General features: G+C 45.7%; 1 protein-coding gene across 1 annotated transcript in view; it reads left to right on the forward strand.

Moving 5' to 3' along the window:
- The first annotated feature begins 2,091 nt into the window (after positions 1 to 2,091).
- The window catches only part of PLPPR1 (phospholipid phosphatase related 1), a 505,501-nt gene continuing 495,218 nt past the window's right edge, over positions 2,092 to 12,374 (forward strand). Inside the window, exons 1-2 of the mRNA XM_032478090.1 lie at positions 2,092 to 2,102; positions 2,687 to 2,834. The gene's annotated coding sequence lies outside the window, so the exon portion shown is untranslated. The remainder of the gene's footprint in view (positions 2,103 to 2,686; positions 2,835 to 12,374) is intronic.

Genomic DNA, 12,374 nt, shown 5'->3' on the forward strand with positions numbered 1-12,374 from the left:
TGAAGCAGAACCATGCACCCAACATCCATGGACACCCAGGGCGTGGAGCCCCCTCTCAAGCTCTGCGGGAAAGACACACGGGAGGAGGGAGGCGCAGCTCTGTCTCCTGCGCTTGATGCATCTGGAGGCTTTCCTCTCAGGGTCTCTGGTGGCCTGGTTCTGGCTCAGAAGTTAGAGAGACAGGCCCGGTATGAAACAGTGATAAGCTGGCATGAAAATCCAGCTTGCTGAGAATGTATCTGTGGTATGTGTGAACTCCCTTGAGCAAGTTTTCATAAATTAAAAATACAACCCCAAATACAGTATTTTCATTTTGACTTTATGCTCTGCCCTCCAGGCACATGTAAGGGTTTGGTGAACTGTTTGAAGTTCATTGTGATTCTATTAGCTGGAGAGCATGGGTCATGTTATATAAAATGTTTCACAGAATCATCATTAACGCTGCAAATCCCATTACATGAAGTGACTGGGCCTGTTGTTTTTCTGAGACATGTTTTCCATAGCTTTTATTGGACCCTACTGAAAAATTATAGATTATAATACCAAAAGAATTGCTCTGATATATCCAAGTCAAGACTACAGGGAATGATCACTGTGGTCTCATCCTCAAATCTGTTGGAATTTGGGGCATGTTAGTACCTGGTCTGTCATCAGAAAATGGAGAAAGCTTAGTGCTACATTGTGTGTGTCATTCTTGTGATCACTTCTGCGCTATGTGATTTCTGAGGACTTATGGCTGTCCTTACCAAGTCAGAATACTTCAGTGTGTTTCATGAGTGGGTAGGAGATCTCGGATAACTACACCTTCCTTGTGAGTCTCTTAGGACATCCAAGGGTCCCTGAGAGGATAGAATGGAGTGGCAGAAAGTCCTCAGGCTTTGGATTTACATTGGGCATCTTCCTAAAATCGGCTGTGCCTGTCAAGGGCTCTCCCAGACCACTCTGTCACCTGATGCCTTTGTTCATGCCGTTTGTTTCCCTTTCACTCTGGGAGACGACTGTCAAGTTCAGTGATGTCCATTTCCTCCTTTTAGCCTTCTGTGGTCACCTCCCACCCCTTAAAAGGGTGTGACTAATTACTCCATAAATATTCAATATACATAGCACCTTTTTATGCCAGATTCCATGTGAGGCTGTGAGGATTCAAAGATGAATAGAACACAGCCTTTGTCCCCACCTCCCCTCCCTTTCCATTTCCTAACCCTTATCTCGGGCTTATCACATTCTAGGAGACAGTCAAGCAAAAATTCAGCAACATGACTGGTGCTGTGTATAGAAATGGAAGATGTTGATATAGAATCTGGATTGTACATCTGTCACAGCACTTAACAGTGTATTTTAGTTCATTTGTGTAACTGTCCTGTAGACTAGACTGTGCTTCTCAGGGACAGGAACTCTGTTCTACTCATCTTTGGGTCCCTAGCACTTGTAGAGCCTCCCAAGTGGTAGCCGTCTTCCAGTTTCGTGAATCCAGAGATGAAAGGCGTGGGCCCTACACTTAAGGAGCTTTTCCTCTGGTGGTAGAGGTAGACCTGTAACCCAACACCATTGCACAATGTGACTGGCGCCTCAGATTTAAGAAAGGATGATGAGAGTGTCGAGGAAGAGCATCTTAACAAGCTGGGGAGGCGGTGTCAGGGAAAGCTAGAGGAAATGGTGCTTCAGTTGACATTTGAAGACCAATCAAGAGTCAGCTAAATAACACAGAAGTCAAGGCAAGATGCAGCTTGAGAGATTCTGTGAAGGTGTTTGGGTTTTCTGTCAAAGGCCATAGAGAGCCATTGCAAGTTGAAGCTGTGGAGTGTCATGATGGGAGGGATGCTCTGCCGACACAGCCGGGGCAGAGAGACCAGTTACTCGGGCTTGTGCGTTTTTCCAGGTGAGAGAGTAGCACCTGACCTCAAGCATTAACAGAGCTCTGAACGGGATAAACTCGGATGTGGGTTGTGTTGGGGAGCAAATGAAAGCCAGGTTTCTGACTTGGGTAAGTGGTCCTGCCCTTCACAGAGAGAGGAAACGTGGTTTCCCATCCGGGGACTCAAGACAGCACTGTGCTGAGGCACCTCTCGCTTCCTGCTCTACAGCCTCGGCTGCTATTCCGAGTAGCCTGAGAACCAAAGTGGGGCCCCGCATCTACTCCAGAGGCTCCCACGCTAGAGGTCGGCCGGGTCTAGCCGTTGTGGCTCTCACCCATGCTTGAGGAGAGCCTGATCTGGAGTGATCTCCTGGTTCTAGCAAGAGCCTTGCCCTCTCCACCAGGACTCAGAAGTCCCTGGGAAGCAGCATTGCCTTTCAAGTCTGAGGCCATCCTGAGAGCTTCTCTCCCATCTATGTTTCTGCCAAGGCCAGATTTCTACCTGCTCATTGTGTGGTCCAAAGAAAAGCTACCCCTGATTCTTAGGATGATTGTTTTTCGGTTGTTTGTTTCTTTTTGTCTAATTGCAGTTGTTTGGCACCTGAGGATTCTAGCCAAAGCTGTGCCTGGCATTGCAGCTGATACTACAGTAAAAGCGGCTGTAACCTGGTACCTTGGTCAAGGCCAACCGTCCAGGGTCATGTAGTTACTCATATTGGCTGCCATGGTTGCAGCAAGAGCCTTGATCTCATTGTGGGTGCTTTGGTTTCAGATCTCATCCCTTGGTGTCTGTCATGTTAGATCTGAGGCATGGTGTCACAAATGTGTTAGGGGCTCAAGATAGGGTTTGATGCACCCCATTTGCCTTCTCCTTCCAGGTTTTGGCCGATGGAAGAGTTCATATAAGGATCGCCAGCACAGTGGATACCAGAGTGTCATCTTAACTGCCTGGGCAGATGTCTAGTAAATCCTGCATCTGGTAAATTCTGTTGGAGAATGTGGCTCAGACCTAAAATGGGAGATAGACCCTCCTGTGTCCCCGTGACCTGCATGCTCTGGTGTGGCGGCAGAGAGAGCGAGGTTTGTGGAGCAGAAGCAGGGTCCACTTTATCAGCTACCAGTGAAGCCCACAGGCCAGCCTCACACACTCAGCCGGGGTGAGCAGGGGCTGGAGGCCCCCCTCTCAGATGGGCAGGTGGTAAGGAGACAGGAGGCAGAGAGGCTGGGGTTCCTGGCCCAGAAAACCCACCAGGCCAGAACGAAGGGTCCAGTGTGAAGCCTGGTTTGTGCTGTTGAGGCCTAATGTGCAGAATTAAACACGGCCCAGTGAAAGTAGCTACTCCCTCTAAGGCCTGTTCTGGACACTGAGTCGAGGTGCGAATCAGAGAGGACCGAGAGGAGGGTTGGCAAGTAGGATGTCGCAGATCCCAGCCTAGCGGAGACGGCTGGAGAAATAACACTTGTCAGATGAGTACAGGTAAGTGAAGCTGTGGGTTTTCACAAGAAAATTCTGGCACTTTGAAAGAAACAAGGGAAAAAGATCTCTGAAGGAAGGAATGGGTAAAGAAGTTGGCTGACTTGTAAATTTAGCAATTCTTCTCAACAATTCTTCTTGGGCTCTCATTTCAAGAACTCTCTCCTGATCAGTCTGTGACTATTACTCCCTCTGTTAGGGCAAGAATTCTGTATCAAATACTGTCTGGTTTTGAGACCTCCCTGATGTAATTCACTTTAAGATAAGAGAAACAGTGAATGTTGCTCTAAGCTTAAATTTAGAGCTACAGTGATTACCACAGCCTGGGGGTTTTGGTCCAGTTTCTTGCTGTGAGTCCATTAAGGTATCACTCCTGGCTGAAGTTTGCTTACAGCACAATATTGTAAGGCAGCCAAGTTACCTCTATAATCTCATGGGCTAATATTCATTAGGCCTTTTATCTGAATAAGCTTTAAATTCTCAAACTGGTAATGTAGATATGTTGTTTTAGGGTAAAACAAAATCCATTGAATGAGTTTGACGCTTTGATTGTATCAGCACCTTTCAAGTGGCCACATCTACTTGGAAAGTTTCCATAAGGAGAAGAAATAAAGTAACAGATTAATGCATGGGATGTGCTTGGCTCTGGTTCAAAGCAACGAGAGGGTTTTAGAGGGAAACATTCATCTACTTGTCAACTGTTAAGAAATAGGACTGAATTTTCTTCAAGAGGAGAGAAAATACCCAATTAAACCATGGGCTGTAGATGCACGAGGAGGATGTCCCAAATACTCTCTACTTGAAACTCGTACGTCTTTCTCACATAAAAAGAAATCACCAGCATTACAGGCACACCTGTGTTGGCGGGTGAACTCACTTAAGATTTGCTAGTTATTCTCCTATATTCTCAAAAAAGAAAAATCATCTTCCAGTGATAATCTACATAAGCATCTCTCACTCTGCCTACCCCCCCCCCACCCTGCCCCGCCCCGAATGACAGCAGCTGTGAAGGTAGAGGGACTGGAGACAGGCTGAAAAATTGGTTCAGGTTCTTTCAAAATTGTGTGCAGAAAAGGCAACGATTATTACATTTTCCCCACCAAGGGCACACAGTATAGGATTGGGGAGAATGGACATGGAAATCACGAAACTTAATCGAGTCTTCGGGGCAAAAAACCCAAGTCAGCTGCAAATTAAAGATCAAGGCCAGGAACACCTTTAAATAGTGCATGAAGAATAAGGGAAACTGGGTGGTCTCCACTGAACAGTCTTCTGCCTGGGGGCAGGGTAATAACAGAAGTGCCTAGAGATGGATGCATGCATCAAATTTTTGTTGTTCCATAGTTTCTTACAATGTGCAGCCGTAATTACCATATTCATATTCTTTTTGTAAAACCTCTGAAAATACTGTGCATGCCTTCTTGCTGGGATTCTGTGAGTTAAAAGCTAGAGACTTACTGTATTTCTCATCAATAAGATAATGTCTTATCTTGTACATTCCATAATTCAATGCCTCCTTTAAAAAATTTTTTTTGTTTTATTTATTTTTGGGGGGAGGTAATTAGGTTTGTTTGTTTATTTTTAATGGAGGTACTGGGGACTGAACCCAGCACCTCGTAAACACTAAGCACACTACCGCTCAATGCCTTCTTTATAATAGGTTTTTAATAAGTATTTATTGAAGGAAAGCAAATGAATGTTTGAAGTGTGACAACTTTTTGGAATATCTTTGAATTAACGTCATTTATTTATTTGGTATTTATTGAGCACCTCCTATAAGCCTGGTATTTTTCTAGGCTCTGGGTAAAAAGCAGCGAACAGCACAAAAAGTTGCTGCTTTCAGAGGGCTAACGTAATACTCAAGAGAGAGACTAAGAGTAAGTAAAGATGTGTTAGGTGGTGAAAAGTGTTATGAAGGAAAAGCAGTCAGGGTGAGGGGGTGCGGTGGTGTCCAGGAAGGCATCTCTGAGAAGCTGGCCGTAGTCAGCGTCCTGAATCTAATGAGTCACCTGTGCAGGGACTTCTGGGAGAAGCATTTCAGGTGTGTTCAGGGATGGTGTGGCTGAAGTGGGTGAGGATGGAAGAGAGATGAGTAGGGTGTGGTAAGGGGTTCAGTTGTTTACTCTGAGTGAGAGGGAGACATACTGGAGCTCACTGAGTAGAGTGGCATGATCTATTACTATATTTATACTCATTGAAAAATCAAACCACTGTGTTGATACAAAAAGCTAACTGCAGTTCCTATCTTAGTTCATGCTGCAAAGGAAATCATCCAAATTCCAAATATTTTCTGCTTCATGCTCTCTCCTACATAGTTTACACCTTTGCCACATCCTGGAAACCCCGATGCAGTTCAAGGCTGACACCTAGTGGGTATTTTCATAATTGTTTATAAACCTGCAATTTGGAAGGTACCAGCTCTTGATTAAGAATAGAGGGTAAGCTTTAACCTAGAAAATCACAAACAGGACGATAAAACAACTATAGTATTCTTAGGAGAAGATTACGGTAGCTTTGCCTCCTTGTTTTTCTTTGGCTCATATTCAGGTAAGTTTGCATTCCTCTAGCAAGTATTTGTTAAAACTGTTAGGTTTAGCTGCCAGAAGATTGCGGCACCAGCTGATAAGGGGAGAATAAGTCAGGACGGGGTGGAATCAGCAGGAGAAAGTGCTCTGGTTCTAGGGGTGGCCCTCAAAAGGTAGCCTGTGGTTTGTGGTGTGGTACCCAAGGGTGCATGTGTTCCATTCCAGACCTGGCCAGGAGTCAGGTTGACACTATTTACTAAAGGGGTCTGAGCTCACGAGCAGGGCATGATGGGAGGAAGTTCAAGGCAGTGGGGAAATACTGTCAGGTACCGTCAGGTGTTTCCCAAAGCATAAGTGGGGTATTTCATACAGCAGTCAAGAGCTTTAGTATTATAATAGTTAATATAGTTTTATAAGACATCTGGCTTCATGTCTTACTCTGCCGTTTACATACTGACTGCGAAAACTTGGGCGAGCTGCCCTCTATGTATCTCAGTTTCTAAACCATACCCACTTTGTAAAGGTGTTTTATTAAGTCAGGTAATTTACGCAGAGCACTCAACACGCTGGCATTTAGTCAGCAGTCAGAAACAGTTAGGTGTTATTTTTCAGAGGAACCAGGAGTAGCCATTAGAGGTAGAGAAACAGGATATTGTAGTAGTAATAATATCTGCATTAAAAAACTTTTAAAAAAACCCCCAGCACTTAGCATTAGCAGAATTTAGGTTTTAACCATTTTATATAGCTATATGATCCATTTTATCTGCATTGATTGTGGTAGTTGAATATTCTGTTTAACTGAGGTATATCATTCATACTACATAAAGATTAAAATTGTTCAGTGGCTTTCATTCCTTTTAGGGGAAAAGACTGAAATTTTTAGCTCTGAGGGATCTGGGTCCTGCCTGTCCCTTCGTATCATCTCTTACTACTTTCCCCCCTCAGTTTCTGCACTCCAGACATGCTGAGACATGCTGGCCTTCTTTTGGGTCCTCCAACATCTTGTCCCATCTATGTCAGGACCTTTGCATGGGCAGTTTCCTTAGCGGGTCCACATCTCTTTCACTCCCACTCACCCCAACAACCACACACCTAGTAACACCTACTCATCTTTCATATTCCGGCTGGAATGACATTTCTTCAGGGAAGATTTCCCTGCCTCCACCTTGCTCCCTGGTTGGGCAAGCCTCCCTTGTTATAAGATCACATAGAAATCTGCACTTTTAATTTTTCTTAGAACACTTATAGTTTTAAAGTATATATTTGGATGATTATTCACTTCCCAACTAGATTGGAAGCATCTTGAAAGCTGGATGGTGTCTGCTTGACCATCACTCTGTCCCTGCCAACGTGCATTTAGACTCATATATATATATATATATATATATATATATATATATATATATGAATAATAAAGAGTAGTGTGAAGGAGGAGGGATCTGATTTGAAAATTAAAATACAGAAATAGGTAAAGCACTTGGTGACTAACGAGAGTGTGGGGTGCAGTGGGTACGTGGTGTGATGCCCAGGTTCCCTCCTTAAGACTAGGCACTCGCCCCTCCAGATGCGGGGAGTTTTGATGGCTGATGCCGCTCAGCCTAGGCCCTCTGCAGGAATTGCCCTCAGCAAAGAGAGCCACTTCACCTAAGGTCACACCCCCTCCTGAGAGCAGCCCGTCACATCCAGTGACAGCTTAATTGGGGGGTATGTGGGACAATTCTGAAGGGCCATTCCAGGACCAGGGCTCGCCACAGGATTGGCTTAGGCTACTGTTGTAACTGCATCAACTGTTCAACTCCCTCCCTTCTAGTCTTCCCTCCCTCAGCCCTCATAGGTGCTGTGTCTGAGAGCACCCCAGTACCCCCAAACCACCTGCACACAAATCTCAGAGTCTGATTCCTAGGGAACCCAACCCATAACTGGGTGTGAAGGAGAAGGAGGAGTCTAAGCTGGCTCCTCGATATCTGGCTTGAGCACACAGTGCCATCCACCGAGATGGGGAGCACAAGAAAAGACAGTGTATAGAAGTTGAAACAGGTTTTCTGGAAAGAAAAGTTTTGGAGGTGCTAAGTCTTAAGTTCCTGTGGGATAGCCAAGAGTCCGGAGCTCAGAAGAAAGATCTGGGCTAGAGAGGTATGGACTTGGGAGTCACAGGCACAGCAAAACAACGACAGAAGGAGCTCGCCCATGCAAGCGTGGGAAGTGGAAGAAAAGAGGACCAATGTGACCTGGGAATCGGCAGAGGGAGGCAGGGCGAGGAAGACAAACTCGAGACAGATAAAGAGTGATCAGAGAGGTAGGAAAACGTCTCAGGTGAGTGAGTGTTGTGACTAGCAGAGGGAGTGGCAGAAGGGTTTACAGCAAGTACAGACAGATGTGCTGTAGTTGCTGTAGGGAACACAGCACGGAAATGTCCACTGGATTTAATGACACGGCCACTGAAGACCTTGCTGGGGACGGTTTTAATGGCATGGCTATAAGAAGCCAGATTCCAGTGAAGTAGATGAGGTTGGAAGAATGAAGAAGAGACGGATGTGGTAACTTTTTAGTTTTTAAGAGACAAGGAGAGGTAGATACAACAATGATGAGTCAAAAGACAACAGGATATTTGTGTATACATGATGGGGAGACAGGCTAAAAGAGAAGGTCCAGTTAGAAAAGTATAAAGTGAAGACCACAAGGGTTGACGACTGGTTAGAAGTTCTTGAGAAGGTGAAAGATGACTGTGCAAGATGAATCTCGGGAGAGGCAGAGCCAAACTAGTGAAGCCGGAAGGAAAATGAGTATACATGTAAATGGTAACAACAGCTACAACGTATTTATGCTCTTTAAGCATGAGGAACTTTTAGTACTTTCTTTAATCCTCACAAATCTTTGAGTAGAATAGCACCCCTACCTGTGTCAAACAGGTGATGCGAAGAGGCGGGGCCTCGGCTCTGATAGGCTCCTCCCTCCCCGAAGGCCCCTCCCAGTCCAGGCTGGTGAGCACAAGCCTTCGTGAGGGCAGGATGTAGGGGGCGTGCTCTCCAGGACTGGGCGGTTCTAGAAGCCACCCCCAACCTTCTTGAAACAAGTTTCGCTGTGAAGCAGGAAGAAAGAAAGCTGCATTTCTCCAAGGAGGCATACGGGAGCCGGGAAAATGGATGTGAAAAAGCAGTCTGGGTGACGCATGCACGCTGCAGGAGCGACAATGCGAGTCGGCTCCAGTGCGCAGGAGCCAAGGTCTGCTGGGCGTGGCGCTTCTCTCTAGCGCGCTTCAGAATGCCACCTCTGCACGAGACTGGAGCCTGACATGACTCTGCAATTTGGTTTACAGGAGTTCTGTTAATAAAGTAAGTTGGTAGCAATCTAACTGTCTGCCAATGGGGAATTTGTTAATTAAAATAGTGTTATGTATATAGTGGAGTATTTTCCAGCCCAACCATGCAAGCCAGAAATCTAAATTGTGCTGTGCAGCGGACACGTACGTGTGTGTGTGTGTGTGTGTGTGTGTGTGTGTGTGTGTGTGTGTGTATTTTGGTCTCTTTGCAGTCTTCCTTCGAATTATTATTTATGGCTAGTGCTCAAACTGTGAATTCACACCTCTGAGGGTGGGACAAGTGCCGTTTCTTTACCTAGGTCGAATTAGATTATGAACAGGTTGTAGTTATGAGAGAAGGGCGATGATGAGTGAGTTTTCCCTGTGCCAAGTTGGTCTGTGGTAGGGAGCTGGAGTGGTGGTCACTTGGAAAAGAACTCTCTTCAGGGGCCTTTCTCAGAGGCGAGGAGACCTCTGCAGAGGGCCTGTTAGATGCGGAAGTTAAGGCGGGAGAGTGTAGTCAGGCTTACTGAAGGAGAGGCATTGCAGGAGGAGCCTCTGAAAGACCACAAGAAAAAGAAGCATCCACCTGTAGAAGTCACCACTGTTCTCCAGATTTCCCAAGTGGGAGTCAGACAGCAATCCACTGGGACTCCTGAACCATAAGCTCTTTGGGTGATCTTGGGGAGGTCCCCTTGCGAAGCTTGAAGTTAGAGAAGCAGGCCTCTCACAGCCACCGCCTCTGGTTTAAAGATCAGCAGGGCTTCTGAAAAAAGTCCTCCATCCATCGCCCTTCCAAACTTTACTCTTAACCTTTTGTATCTTCTTTGTGGGCAAGATGATTGATTCAGAAAGTTTGTAGCCAAGTCCGTCTTTGCAAATCCAGTAGGATGGTCTGTTTCTGGACTGATTCGTGCCTTCAAATATTTTGGTATGTTGATTCACGTCTGCAAAACAGGAAGAGTTTCGGTTTGGTGCTGCAGCATTATCAGAATGAACCTGCAAGAAGCAAGCACAACTTTCGTGGGGAAAAATTTTTTTCCCCACGAAGTTGTGCTTGCTCAACTCTATCTCAGGAACCAAGGCCACGCGTCGATTTGGTCTTGTCCAAACCCTAGTTCCACCAAACAAGCAGAGCTCAGTTCTCTCAGTTCTAAGTAATTCTTTCTCTTCCTCTGGGCTCCACTGTATTGAGAGATGAAATCAAAGGGGATCCAGCAGAGGGAAAGTCTTCTTTCCCCTCTGACTGTCTCAGGCAGATCTTACAGCTTCTTTAGCTTCTCAGTCAGAAGTCCTCAAGTCACTTTCAGAGCCAAGAGTAATTTTCTTGGAGTAATTAAAATTCCAGTCCAGTGTCATAAGAATCTAACAACTTTCTCTTACCTGTTTGAAAGATTCTCTCCACTTTCCTTTCAGGCCTGGTTAAAAAAATAGCAAACCACGTAGAGGTTTGTTTAAAAATCACTACCCTACTCCTCTCCCCATTCTCAGTCCCACTGCCCAGAAGGAGCCATTATACACTGTGATTTATTTCTGTGTTGAATTAGTAAATTTTAGTTGTTGACAAATTTACTTCAACCCTGGCCTCTCATTTGGTACTCAAGTTCTACTACTTGGTGACATTCCTCTTTTGGGAAAATGTGGGGGTGACTCCTTACAGACAAGCTGTGACACTTTATCCCCTTCACCAGGACCCTGCCCCCTTGATTATCTTGAGACAGTGGGTACACTGAAGATCTGTGTGAAGGACCAGAAAGCCAGACTTGCTGGCTGTTAAAAAAAAAGAAAGACCATTTATTTAAAAGCTTTTTAAAAATAGGAGCGATGGTTTGTCACAAATCACAAGCATTTTTCTCTAGTAACTTTTGAGACCCAAAGGCCCCTCTTGCAAGCCTGGCTGTGGGAGGACTTGCACGGATTGGGTGCCGCTTCGATTGCAGCTGATATGTTTGTTAAGCCTGGCCAGTCTGTCTTTTGGGAGCAATACTGTTCCTGTGCCTTTTGTATATAAAGAATTGCCTCAGGACAGCTGGTGCTGTTGGTCTCTGGTCCTAGGACCCATGTCAGCTGACCCTCCTCGCTCTCTTAGCCAGGCCTTCCGAGGCAGCTCTTCTTCCAGCGCAGTGAGCACAGGGACAGAAACCATGCTGTTTGGTGTCTTTCCTGTAGCCCCTGGGGGTCTTGCATGTGTATTTTGTCCAGCACCTTACTTTCTCTTCTCTCTCCTGGACTATTTAACTGGGCTGTTTGCTCCTTTTCTAGAAGGTTCACCACATAGAAGCCAGTGTGTGCTGGTTATCAATTTATGGCTTCTCAGCTTCAAATCCATTCTGCCTTCCCTGCTGGGTCTTTAAATGCTTTCCTTTGCCAGCTGGCAGCGATGCTAAACTTTGTCAGTAGAGGGCACTGGAGAGACACTAGAGGAGGGAAGTTTCCTTTTCTGGTTGGGATGTCCTGCTCTCTGCAGGTTCCTGCTCTGAGCATGGCTTCTCCAGCATCAGGTTCCTGAGCCCAGCTCCTGTGGTGCACTGTGGCCAGCAGCAACCAGTAGCCAGAACCTTCTTGTCCTGCCGCCTTTGGGTGGGTTCATAGCGGAGTGCCTCCAGAGAGTTTCTGCTCTTTGAACACCTTCCCCTGGCAACCTAGAGGGGGTGGTCAGCAGTTTCCAGCACCGCAGCTTCTGTGCTGTCCAGGGAGCCATAGAGGTTCCTTGTCCAAAGAGGTCTGGGTCTCAGCCCTGGAGGGGGAGGCCCTCCTTTGGGGAGTGGCTCCTTCTTGTAGCTGCTACAGCTATATTTTTTAGAATTCTCTATGTGTTACAGGCCAGTCCCTCATTACTCCAGTCTCCTGTTAAGTAGTTAATAATTATTTTTTTGGTGTGTGTTTTTTAATTGAAGTGTAGTTGGTTTACAATGTTGTCTTAATTTCTGGTGTACAGCATAGTGATTCAGTTATACATATATTCTTGTTAATAGTTCTTGATATTAACTCTCTCTGCTCAAATTACTATGTAGTTTCTGTGTCCTCATTTGACCTTGCCTGATACACAGTAAAATGTAAATCTGATTTTGTCACACCTCCTTGTTTAAAACCATTTTATGGTTTCGCTCTGCTTATAGGATAGAGAAAACCTCATCTGCATGGTTTCTGAGGCCCTGCCTAAGCTGGCCCCTCTCTCCCTCCCTGGCCTTATCTTAGACCAGGGCTCCCCTGGCTTTCCTA

The sequence above is a fragment of the Camelus ferus genome, chromosome 4 (assembly GCF_009834535.1).
Source record: "Camelus ferus isolate YT-003-E chromosome 4, BCGSAC_Cfer_1.0, whole genome shotgun sequence".
Lineage (NCBI taxonomy): Eukaryota > Metazoa > Chordata > Mammalia > Artiodactyla > Camelidae > Camelus > Camelus ferus.